The 12,072-nt window shown below is 40.0% G+C and overlaps 1 protein-coding gene across 1 annotated transcript in view; it reads left to right on the top strand.

Annotated features, from left to right (window-relative positions):
- LOC129471017 (uncharacterized) overlaps positions 1 to 12,072 on the top strand; it is a 344,636-nt gene that overhangs the window by 158,112 nt on the left and 174,452 nt on the right. The window lies entirely within an intron of this gene.

Below are 12,072 nucleotides of genomic sequence, written 5' to 3'. Positions count from 1 at the left end.
CAGATTAAGATGCTGAGGTTCAGAGAGATAGGTAAGTTGACCAAGATCACACCGTTATTTCTGACTCCAAAGCACCCACCAGTCATCCAGGTTTACTGGCAACTGAGGGGTTCCTGAAGCATGTGGCTTCCTGTTTAAAACAGGGATGGTCCTGGGCAAATCAGGACAAGTTGGTCACTCCAGTGCCAAAACTCTTCCTTAATCAATTACGACAACTTTGGGGCCTTTGCCTGCCAGTCTAAAGAGGCCTTTTCATTAAGCATAAAGCAGACATGGCAGGTACTGATAGTTTTCCAACTTTTCAAGCTTTCTCATTGTTGACCTAAGCCAGCAAGAACATTTTCTTACTGGACAAGGAATAGTTAGAACAAATGTTGGCAAGCACAGGCATCTCACAGTGAAGCTGGGTGTGCTGCTTAGAGCAGAGGCTTCATGGACTCTGTCACTCCAACCTCTACGGCAGGAATTCTTAATCTGGGGAAGAAGTTGGAGGATGTCCACGAACTTGAATGGGAAGAAAATTTACATCATTATTTTTATTCACATCTGAGATTCAGCATTTCTTTCAACGATGAATGCAGGCAACAAACCACAGCAGTATTAGCTCTACCTGTGACTTTAGCACTTCTATAATTTGTAGATACTTTTATATCACATTCCAATTGTTGAGATATTTCAAACTATCATTTAAACTCATCCACACTTTAACTTATAGTTTTTATCAGTCCTACTACTAGCTCTTGATAATTAATGTATTGATAAATATGTAAATACTGACCTGTTTATTAAAATATATTTTTACAAATATATTTCAGTCTAATTAGTTTCTTGGCAATCTTATGCTACCTATTTTATGCAATTTAAAGCATTATTCTGAGGAATCCATGGCCCATAAGAAGTTAAGAAATCTCGCTCCAAACCAAGCGGTGACAGACTAACTTCCTTAGATACACATTAACACTGTTTCTCCACCTGATGCCACTTCACCAATCTAATGCTTCTTTAGAGGAACTAACCATTTGCCTGGCTTGCAAAACCTAATCGAAGGCTTGCACTGAGTTCAGTGAAAAGATACTGGGCCCAACCAACTCTATTTAGAAACGAAACACATCCACCATCTAGAAGTAAGGGAGAGGGTTTCAGCCCTGGAAAGAAGAAGCCTCCCCTAACTCAATCCAGCCCACCCATCTCTCCACAGCCATTTTTCTTCTCTGACCAATTCTGAGTCCCTTTTGTGAATAATACGTCTGGATTAGTTTGCTGAACAATTGAACAATTCTCAGCCTCTGTCCTTGCTTTTTGAGTAAAAAATCCATAATCTTATTTGAATGCAATTTAATTCCCTAGGGAGCTGAGTCTTTAGTCTTTTAGTTTTATAAAGTGAGTGCTTAGAGAAAATGCATAACAGCCAACACGGTGCTTCTTAAAAGCTAGGTCAATCTACCAAGGAAATAATTGGATAAATGTATACTCCAATCAGGGAGACGAGGAAGAAAAGAATTTCTCCACAAATTACTTTTAGGACATTTAAGTGAAATTGAATTAGAATGTCAAGGGCCAGACAGCTCTCAGGAGGTCATCTGATCTAGTCCTCTGTTGCCGGGCAAGGGCACAGATGTAAAAATCTAGCCTATACTTTAAAAGCTTTAAAAAGGGGCACAAACATTTTATGTAAGCAGGTCCTGCAAGGTGAGTGAGAGAAACTTGTAGATTTAAAGAAATATTTGTAACGAATTAAACAATAGCATGTAGCTCATTAATTAGCCAATTAATTAGCTAGACATATTTACTGAGCCCCTGCTGTGTGTCAGAGACTGTCCTAGGCTTTTAAGATATATCAGTGAGCTTCCATTCCAGTGGAGGGAAACAGACAAGTAATAAACCTAGTAAGAAAATGATAAAGTATGTTGGAAAGAGATCAATGCACTGAAAAACAGGGAATCAAAATGGAAGTGCTGAAATGTGTGCAGAGAAGAGTATCACCATAAACTTGTAAGCATAAAAGAATAAGTACATGCTAAGAGCTTAGAATAGTGCTTAGCATGATATATTCTCAATACATATTATATATACACATAATACGTAGTTATATATTATATACGCCATGTATATGTGACATTTTGCTTAGTTTTTTAAATATGAGATGGGGTTGAGTGCAAGAGACAGATATTGATTTTGACTGATTTAAGCAAAATGTGATTTCATTAGAAGGATGGGCCAGTCAGCTCTGGTCTAGAACAATAGAACTAAGTTCTCCGAGGAATGTTCAAGAACCTTATGCCTGCCAAGAACACCTCATGGTCTCACCTGCCTGGGCCAAGGCAGGTGCAAAGAGCAAAGAAGATTGTCTCAGAGAGGGAAATGCTGGAAAGATGCTGCAGTGGAACTGAGAGATGAACTTATTCTAGTTAATTCACTATTATCTTCAGGTTAATAATGAATATTATTCACTAGGTATGGAATACTGTTAAGATAGATTTAGTTTCAAAATAAAGGTATTGGAAGAGGGTGTTATACACTCCAAATTCCAGCAGCCATCACCAAAGATGATGTCAAATTGGATGGGTTTTAATTTAGCATATAATACACATTATATACTAAATTATAAATTATACATTACATATAAATTATATTTATATTATATATTATATATAAATTATAGTGTATATATATGCTATATATCATCTATATACTATAATTTCCCTATCTAAAAAATTACCACATTTTGTTAGAAACGGACAGTCTACAACCTCAACTGTGGTTGTGGAAAACATGTAAAGGGATTCTGAAGAATCAGGTAATCTCTGAAGAGGGAATCATTGTCCCAAACATAATCAGCTGGGTAACAGATTAAGTGAAACCCAACGACACACATTCTCTTGACTTTAGAGCATCTCTTTTCCAGCTGAAAAAAACAACATTGGATAAGACCGTGTGCCCAGCACTTGGCTCCATTCTGCATCATCCCTTTTTGCCACCTTAGATTGGATTTGTCCATCTGCTTACAGTTCTGACCCTGGAACTCATGTATTCCCCAGAACGAAAACTGACCACATTCAGGCTGAGCGGTATAGGGGCTCGGGGGTCTATTAAAACTTGCTGCAGCGTGTCTGAGAGTGTAATTACCAGTTCACTGTGATTTACAAAACTTTCTCATGTGAGACATAATAATTCAGCACATAGTAATTGTCCTTGAATAATTTAAACACTTGATTTGTCCCTTGAATTTCTCCCAATACATACTAAGCTGGAATCTATTTGCCACACCATCTTGTGTGCATGTTTTACTTCCAATCTCCAGGCACAGCAGTTCCCTTATCCTTGTGGAGCTTACTTTTGGTCACAAATCTCTCCTGTTTCAATGAATCATGCTTATTTTGGATGTCAACATGATGCAGGTGTGTGAAGATTTAGAGAAAGGATCCGAGTCTCAGATATACGTGATTTGGTTTCAAATATGGTAGGTCAGAGAGACTTGATTTTTTATGACTGAATGGGGTAGTAATATATTTGGACGTATGGAATTCACATTATGTCTAATTTTCTTCAGTTTTCTTGGTGGAAAAGCCATAGCAAGAGAAACGGCTTTCTTTTCCCTGTGGTTTTGCTTAAGCATTGCAGAGTCACCAACCGGCATTTGGTTCTCACATTGATCCTCTGCTCAGGATGACGAGTCACGAGGCCATAAGTTAACAATAAGATCATCTACTGTCACGTGTTGTGGGGGTGAAAGCTGTTCAAATACAGACCCATAAGGGACCTTACCACACTTAGGAAGTACCTAGAGGGAGACAGTACTGTAGTAATTTTATAGGAGGAAACATCTAAGCCAGACATATCAAATGTCTACTCCATGTATACAGAATTAGGACCTAGGTCTGTCTCAACTCCTTAAAGACTTCAGATCCAAAATGGAATATGGATATGATCCAAGATGGTGTGATATATTTCCTATGTGGGTAGGCATATCTTGCTTACTAGGTGCTGGGACCAGGCACTGTTCTAAGCACTTTACATCTATTAACTCATGTAAAATCTCACAATAATACTCTGAGTAGATACTCACATTGTCTGGATGTGGCAGATGAGAAAAATGAGGCACAGAGGTGTTAAATGCCATGCCCATCATCACAAAGCTAGCAAGTGACACAACTGGGATTTTGAGGCTCCAGAGTCTGTGCTCTCAGCTCCTACGCTTACTGTTGGTTTCACATGTGTTTATATTGATGGATATTTGAATCAAAAAGATAACTAGCTATGATTGCTTCAGATAAGCCTAAGGTATGCAGAGTACTGATAATCTACTTGATACAGGCATGGTGCCCAGGTATGCTCACGAATGGGTCAATCCTCCAGTAACAAGATGTTCAGATTGGGAAGTATAATGTTTTATCCTACTAAAGTAAAGCCAATACACCTATGTTAAATTACAGATTGATTTTAAATTTACAGATTTACACAGGCATACTGAATATCTGTGTGTATGACTTTATTCCTTTCAGTGCTATATTGAGGGACTATTTTTCCCCCAAAATGGCAAAAATTTTGAAGTCTGTATAAGAAAGATTACATTTGGGAAACCAATTCTAGTCCAAATCTTCTACTTTACAAATGAGGAATTTAAAATCCAGGTGGGTAAAGTAACCTGCTAAAAGTAACACAGTTAATTGGCGTGGACAATGGTTAATGCTTTTTTGAACACTTAATTATGTACCAGGTTCTATTCTAGCTTTTCTTTGGTTTTTGTTTATTTTTTATTTTTTTATTTTTTTTGAGACAGAGTCTCGCTCTGTCTCCCAGGCTGGAGTGCCGTGGCACAATCTTGGTTCACTGTAACCTCCACCTCCCAGGTTCGAGAGATTCTCCTGCCTCAGCCTCTGGAGCAGCTGGGATTACAGGCATGTGTCGCCACATCTGGTTAATTTTTTTGTATTTTTAGTAGAGACAGGATTTCACCATGTTGGTCACACTGGTCTCGAACTTCTGACCCCAAGTGATCCGCCTGCTTCGGCCTCCCAAAGTGCTGGAGTTACAGGCATGAGCCACTGTGCCACGGCCTCAGGTTCTATTCTAAGTATTGTTGAGCCTTATAATTTTAAAATTTAATCATAATGTTTAAGGTAAATATGATTACCCTATTATTATTATTATACTCACTGTACGGATAAGAAAACTGAGGCTTAGCAATAATAAGTAATTTGTCCTAAGGTCAAAGGGCTGGAAAGGGGTGGATTTGGGGTTTGGACTGCAGTCTTTCTAATTCCAGAGCCCAAGATATCAACTATGCAGCTCTACATCCAAATCGTGTGAAGCATTAGCAGTTAATTGCAAAGCAGTTTCCCATCTATATTTCTTCCAATGTCATACACCATCCCACTGCCTGGTTTACTGAGATTAGCTACCGTGAAATGTAACTTTATTTTTTATTTTTATTTATTTATTTTTTTGAGATGGGAGTCTTGCTCTGTTGCCCAGGCTAGAGTGCAATGGCACAATCTCAGCTCACTGCAACCTCTGCCTCCCAGGTTCAAGCGATTCTGCTGCCTCAGCTTCCTGAGTAGCTGGGATTACAGGCGCCCACCACCACACCTGGCTAATTTTTGTATTTTTAATAGAGACGGAGTTTCCCCATGTCGGCCAGGCTGGTCTCGAACTCTTGACCTTGTGATCCACCCACCTTGGCCTCCCAAAGTGCTGGGATTACAGGCGTGAGCCACCATGTCTGGCTGAAATGTAACTTTAGAAGGAAAAGGTAGAAGGCATTAATACTGAAAGTTTACCCTACCCCTGAAAAACCAACTATTTGAATTTCCAAGCAGAAAGCTATTAACCTATTTGCCTTTGTAGCCAAAGTTCTTGATTTTCATGTGATGAAATAATGCCATTGGAATACAAAAAACAATTTTAATAGTACATTCACAAACATTTTGTAATACCGTGATGTTTTCATAAAAGTACGATGCAACTTGTTAGAGACGAGCCAGATATAATCGAACTTCTCTGAGAATTCTTCCTCTCGACCTCCTCCTTGTTTTATATTTTTAAATTTTACTAGACACTGATAGGACTTCAGCAACAAATAATAGCCTTTAGGTAAGTCTTTCATCAGAAAGAGAATCTCAAGGTTCCCTTTATAAACAGCGCTTTGATGAACCACTACCCTTTGGTGATGATCAAATGAAGCGAAGTTAATAGCATTGAACTCTCATTCCCCTTGAGGACAGTGGCTGCGCAAGAAATATCGGTGCTTTATTTGGAGACTGTCGAGCCCAATATTCTGCTGAAAAAGTGGAACCCAATGAAGCAAAGCTACTATATAAGTATGAGAAAATATACTCTATGGAGGGTGTGATCATAGTTTCCTGGGTTTTCTCTCATCATAGTTGTATTAGTGTTATTATCTCCATTGTATAGACCGGGGAAGCTGAACTGAGAGATGTTAAGTTTTGTTCTGAGGCCACACAACCAGTGGGGAGTGGAACCCAGATGACACCCACATCAGCCTGCCTGTCAATGCACGCTCTTGTCATCATTCCGCGCTGGGGCAGGAGAGTTGACAACACACGAGGGGGTCCTTGGAACATACACATTCCTGTGGGTGATCTCTTCCTCATTACTTCAGTTGCCTAAACATTTTGGGTGTGATTACAGAACTGAATTAATCACTGACGAGGCAGCTGGCCAGCACATAGAAAAGTCCCACTCGGATTGGGTATGTTCCCTCTAAGTGGAGAGTTGGATGGACTGTGGAGCATGGTTTTGCTCTTCCTAAGAGAAATGGCTGGGACAATTGGCCAGTGCCTGGCAGCCTGGGCTTTGGTTACAAATGATCATTACTCCAATTAAGAGCTGTAAATCAGATCATGTAGCCTTCTTTCCCCATGAAATGCATTGCACCAAGAGTTTTATCATCTGGAGGTAGACAGTAGAAATTCCATAATAAAAAATTTTTGTTACTGAATACCAGGGTGTGTCACAACTCAAAGAACTTTATTTTTTCCAGCTATTGGAATGAGTTTGATAACGTCTAATCATAAAAAGGCACTGACTCCAAGATTTAAAACTACTCTCAGAATAGTATCTGAATGGCTTACCATGGCCCACGGGGCCTTCCATGGTGTGCCCATCAGTTCTCTATTCCCCCAAAAGGTCATGATCACTCCCATCTCAAGGCCTTTGCTGTCCCCTCCACTGGAATACTCTCCCCATGATCTCCTCAGAGCTGGCTCATCTTTGATCCTATCTCAGCTAAAATGTCACCTTTTCAGAGTCTTTCCTCTGTGCTGGGCATGACCTTTCACATGACCTCTTACCCAGGCTGGAGTGCAGTGGCATGCTCACAGCTCATTGCAACCTCGACCTCCCAGGCTCAAGTGATCCTCCCACCTCAGACTCCTGAATAGCTGGGACTACAGGCATGTGCCACCACACCAGCTAAATTTTTTGTGTGTGTATTTTTTGTAGCGATGAGGTTTCACCATATTGTCCAGGCTGGTTTTAAGCTCCTGGGCTCAAGTGATCCACTTGCCATGGCCTCCCAAAATGCTAGGATTACAGGTGTGAGCCACTGGTCCCAGTTGACCTTATGATTTCTCATCTTTACAGCACTGATTGCTGTCTGGATACCTGTGCTTTATTTCCCTGTGACATACAGCACTGTCTCCATCACTAAAAGGAAACCTCCTGGAAAGCAAGAATGGTCTCTGATCAGCACCTAGAACAGCACCAGACATGCAGTAGATGCTCAATAAATACTTGGAAGTTTAAAGCAATGAAACCAAGGACAGAAATGCAGACTATATCACTGTTTTTTGAGGGTTGGGGGGTATGGGGGTGTTTTTACAATAGAAGTACCCAAGTTAAAAGGGAAAGGAACATTTATAATGGGAAAGATTATTAGTGAATTTATTATTAGCTCAATCTCTTTTAGTCTCAACCAAATTCTCTTATTTCCAATTATACATCATCTACAAGCTTCTTCTTTCCAGTTCTTGAACTCACTGAAGGAAACCATATACTACCCTCCCTGCTCCAATTCCCTCACCTCTTCCGCCACAGCTGCTTTGCCTTCTTCCTATTGGTTTTCACCAACCTGACCATGTCATTCCCCAGTTTCATCACATGCCAGTGCCTTTAAGATAAAGTCAAACTTTACCATGCCTTGGAGAATCTTTTGCAATCCTGCCTGTGCTCACACCTCTAGCTTCATTATTCTCTTCCTCTCCAGGCTCCAGCCACTTTTCCTTCCACTTCCTGAAGTCATCATGTTCTCTCTTGTTTCTGGGCCTTTGCACACGCTCTTCCCTCTGCCTGGAACACCTCCATTCCCACCCACACCCCCAACTCAACACACAGACACCAATTCATGTTTCAGCTTTGAAGCAGAGGTCACTTCCTTCTGGAAGCTTCCCCAGCCATCATCCTGTCTCCAGTCTGGGCTCCTCCCTCACCTTTACCCACTACAGCACTCAGACTACACAGTTGTTTCCACCTTCCTAGCTTGCCTCTCTCATTAGGTTGCATTTGTCTTGCATACCTCTAGTGTTGAGCATGGATCTTGGCACTTGGTTGTCACTCAGTATTTGTTTTTTTAAGTGAGAGGGTCTCCCTGTGTCACCCAGGCTGGAGTGCAGTGGCACGATCATGGCTCATGGCAACTTCAAACTCCTGGGCTCAAGCAATTCTCCTGCCTCAGCATCCTGAGTAGCTAGGACTAGTAGTTATGCGCCACCACATCTGGCTAACTTTTAAAATTTTTTGTAGAGATAGAGTCTTGCTATATTGACCAGGCTGGTCTCTAACTTCTGGGCTCAAGTGATCCTCCCTCCTTGGCCTCCCGAAGTGCTGGAATTACAGATGTGGGCTACTCCGTCCAGCCTCAGTGATTAAAAAATAAAATAAAATAAAGGGATGCTTTATTTAGGAAATCTCTAAGTTTCAAACTTGGAGACTTTTCACCAGCTGTCGAGTGTCTGCTAGGCCCACCATGCCAGAAGTCACTTTGGCCCCCTTTTCTTGTTGCACGATCACCAGGAGGCATTGTAACCCCCTGGGGAGTCTTAGCTCACAGACCTTGCCATTTAACGTGTAACATAAGAAGGTCAGTTCTGGAAGCAACATTGTCCGTGGTGGTACCTTTCAGCCCAGCAAAAACTCAAAAAATAGGGTGGTCTCAGCCAAGGGTCAAATTGCAGATTCGATACTTTATGTGTTTGGCAGCGCTCTAGAGACAAATACATTAATCATGGAGGTATGCAATCTGGTTGGAAAATTCAGGCCAGATAGAATGACATGGGGAGAAGTGCACACACAAACACACACAACCATGAGCTTATTTGTAAAAACCACATTAATGGATGGCAGTTCCCTACCTCTGAAGTGATTTATAAATTAAAATAATTGCTTCTTTGAACTGTTCGGATATTAACTGACCTATCACTAATGTATGCACAGTCTCTAAACCATCCAAACATTACCTAAACATTTTTATTCTCTTTATTCTGGAAATCCAAAAAACCCACAAAAAATAGGCTCTTTGTTCTGGTGCCAAGGGTCATAAAGAAAAGCCATCATCTTTGATGACTTTGCAATTCTTATTCTATTTCTTCATCAGATTAATTCTATGTGAAATACTGAGTACTCTGAACTCAAATGAGTCTTCCCACTCCCCTCACTTCTTAACAATCTCATCCCCAAGCACATGGATTCAGTTCTAGTTCAGATTTCTGGTAATAAGAGGAAGGCAATTCATTTTTTTTTAATTAACCCTAGCTTTGAGTTCATATCCCAAACCACCCCAGACTGTGGGCACCTGGCATTTCCTTTCTAGGTAAAATGAGGTAGAAACTAAATTGGCTGAGGCTCAGATGTGCATAGACTACGACAAGCTTGCCAGGGGTCCATTCTGCAAGGGTGACCTTGACCTGTATTGAAAGGCAGGCAGAAAAACACAGTGCTTAAAACAGGAGTTCTAAGGCAGTGATTCTAAACCAGGGGTGATTTTGTCCCCCAGGAGAATTTGGTAACGTCTAGAGACATTTTTGGTTGTTACAGCTTGGGGTAAGAGGAGAAGGTGTTATTGGCATCGGATGAGTAGGGGTGAGGGATGCTGCTAAATATCCTACAATGAATGCATAGCACCCCCTCAAAAAACCACAAGATTATCCATTCCAAATGTCAATAGCGCTGAGGCTGAGAAAAACCCTGCCCTGGAGTCTGATATACTTGCATTCACATCTAGTTTTGCTCCTTAGTGGCTGTGTGATCTTGGGCAAGTTTCTTGATCTCTCTGAGCCTCAGGAATCTCTTCTAGAAAATGAAAAATAGTGATAAAGCATCTTTTTTGTTGGCATTTTGTCAAGCCTGGTAGTTGTGAAGTTTTAAACGTATTTTCCATTTTTATTAATCTATTAATATTAGTGTACTTTAAATGGAAATGCCTACTGTCGTGTTTTGAGGGGAAACTATAAACATTTCCATTTCCATTTCCATTCCAAACCAAAATTTTATTTTCTCTTTAAATTAATGCATAATAGAAAGATATAAAATAAATAATTCTATCTATAAGATTGAAGGATTTGAAAGCTCTTCATTTAGTATGGCTAAGTAATATTAATTTCAAAATGTCAAAAACCCATTCTGTTACTAGGAAAAGATCAATATTTAACATGTACATTTACTGGCATCTACACAGATCCATGGTTTTTAAATTGGAAATACGATGATACTTACTTTAATTCAAATAGTAAAACAAAAACAAAAACCCAGTTCCCAGTGGGCAAAAACACATCACTCTAAAATGCCTGAGAGAATGGAGGAAAATGGAAATATAAGTCATATTCTGATATTTTTCTCTATGACGATAATGTGTAAGGTCAGATTAAGCATGGGAATCAGCAAATATGACTTCTATATAATACTATATAAAATTTAATATTTGAGTAAAGAAATCATGTTTATATTAAGAAGTTTCCTGAAATTGTTATTTAAAATAAGTGTTCTGGTATCATATACAATGAGTCTGCTATTGTTTTTATATAACTCTAAAAAATACTGTCCCAAAGTAATTTGATACGTGAAAATCATTATCTCCCAACACTTCTAACTGCGGCAGCTCCCACTTCCTTATGCTAGTCATTATTTAATGGGTTAAAGAGCACAGTCTTTTGGTTATTATGCAAATATTTTTTGAGTGCTGACTACCTCTTTCCACCAAGATGTGTGTTAGGGTTATAACTATGCTGTGGAACATGCAGATGGTCAGGAGGCAGGGCAGCCAATGAGTGAGGACTCAGAAAGAGATGGCTTGACTACTTGCTGAGCTGCCACATCTTAGCTGGTGGCCCTTTGGCCACCTTCTCAACTTGCCTGAAGCTTGGTATCCTAATCTGTAAAAAATAGGCTGATAGAATCTTTCTCATCATTTTGTTGAGAGGATGCTGGTACAAAGTCCCTAGCTTAGGGCTTGCTGTTTATTAAAAAAATTGCTCAAGGGTGGGCGCAGTTGTTCATGTGTGTGATCCTAGCACCTCAGGTGGCTGAGGGGGGAGGACTGCTTGAGGCCAGGAGTTCAGGAGTAGCCTGGGCAATGTGGCAAGACCCTGTCTCAATAAATAATAATAATAATGAAAATAACATTTTAAAATAAAAATTTTAAAAAGTAATAAAAAAGAAAATTCCTCAAAAATAGTTAGCTGTACTAGTATGACCATTGTGTTATTTTTATAGTGGAGAAGTGTCCTGACTTTGGAAAATGGAGGCTGTTTTTCTACTGGGAAATTTAAAAAGCATTACAAACCAGAGGCTGAATAACTCATATTTCCTAGCATAGTGTGTATAAGCTTACCAAATGGAGCCAGCTGTCGCAAAAACAACCCAGCGTTGCTATTGTTTTTTCTAAACTTCTGATGACCAACTGGCTGCTTAATCCAGTAGCTGGCCGACTTCTCTACATTGCATTGTTTACATATTTTCCTCAGACACGAGGTAGTGTTGGGAAACAAATCCTTTAGCATTCTCAAATTTAGAGCTTCTGTACACCCAGCTAGCCAATAGCAAAATCCTAAATGGTGG

Source organism: Symphalangus syndactylus, chromosome 21 (genome assembly GCF_028878055.3).
Source record: "Symphalangus syndactylus isolate Jambi chromosome 21, NHGRI_mSymSyn1-v2.1_pri, whole genome shotgun sequence".
In the NCBI taxonomy this organism is placed as follows: domain Eukaryota; kingdom Metazoa; phylum Chordata; class Mammalia; order Primates; family Hylobatidae; genus Symphalangus; species Symphalangus syndactylus.
The sequence above is the reverse complement of the archived record's forward strand: the minus strand, read 5'-3'. Positions and strand labels throughout refer to the sequence as shown.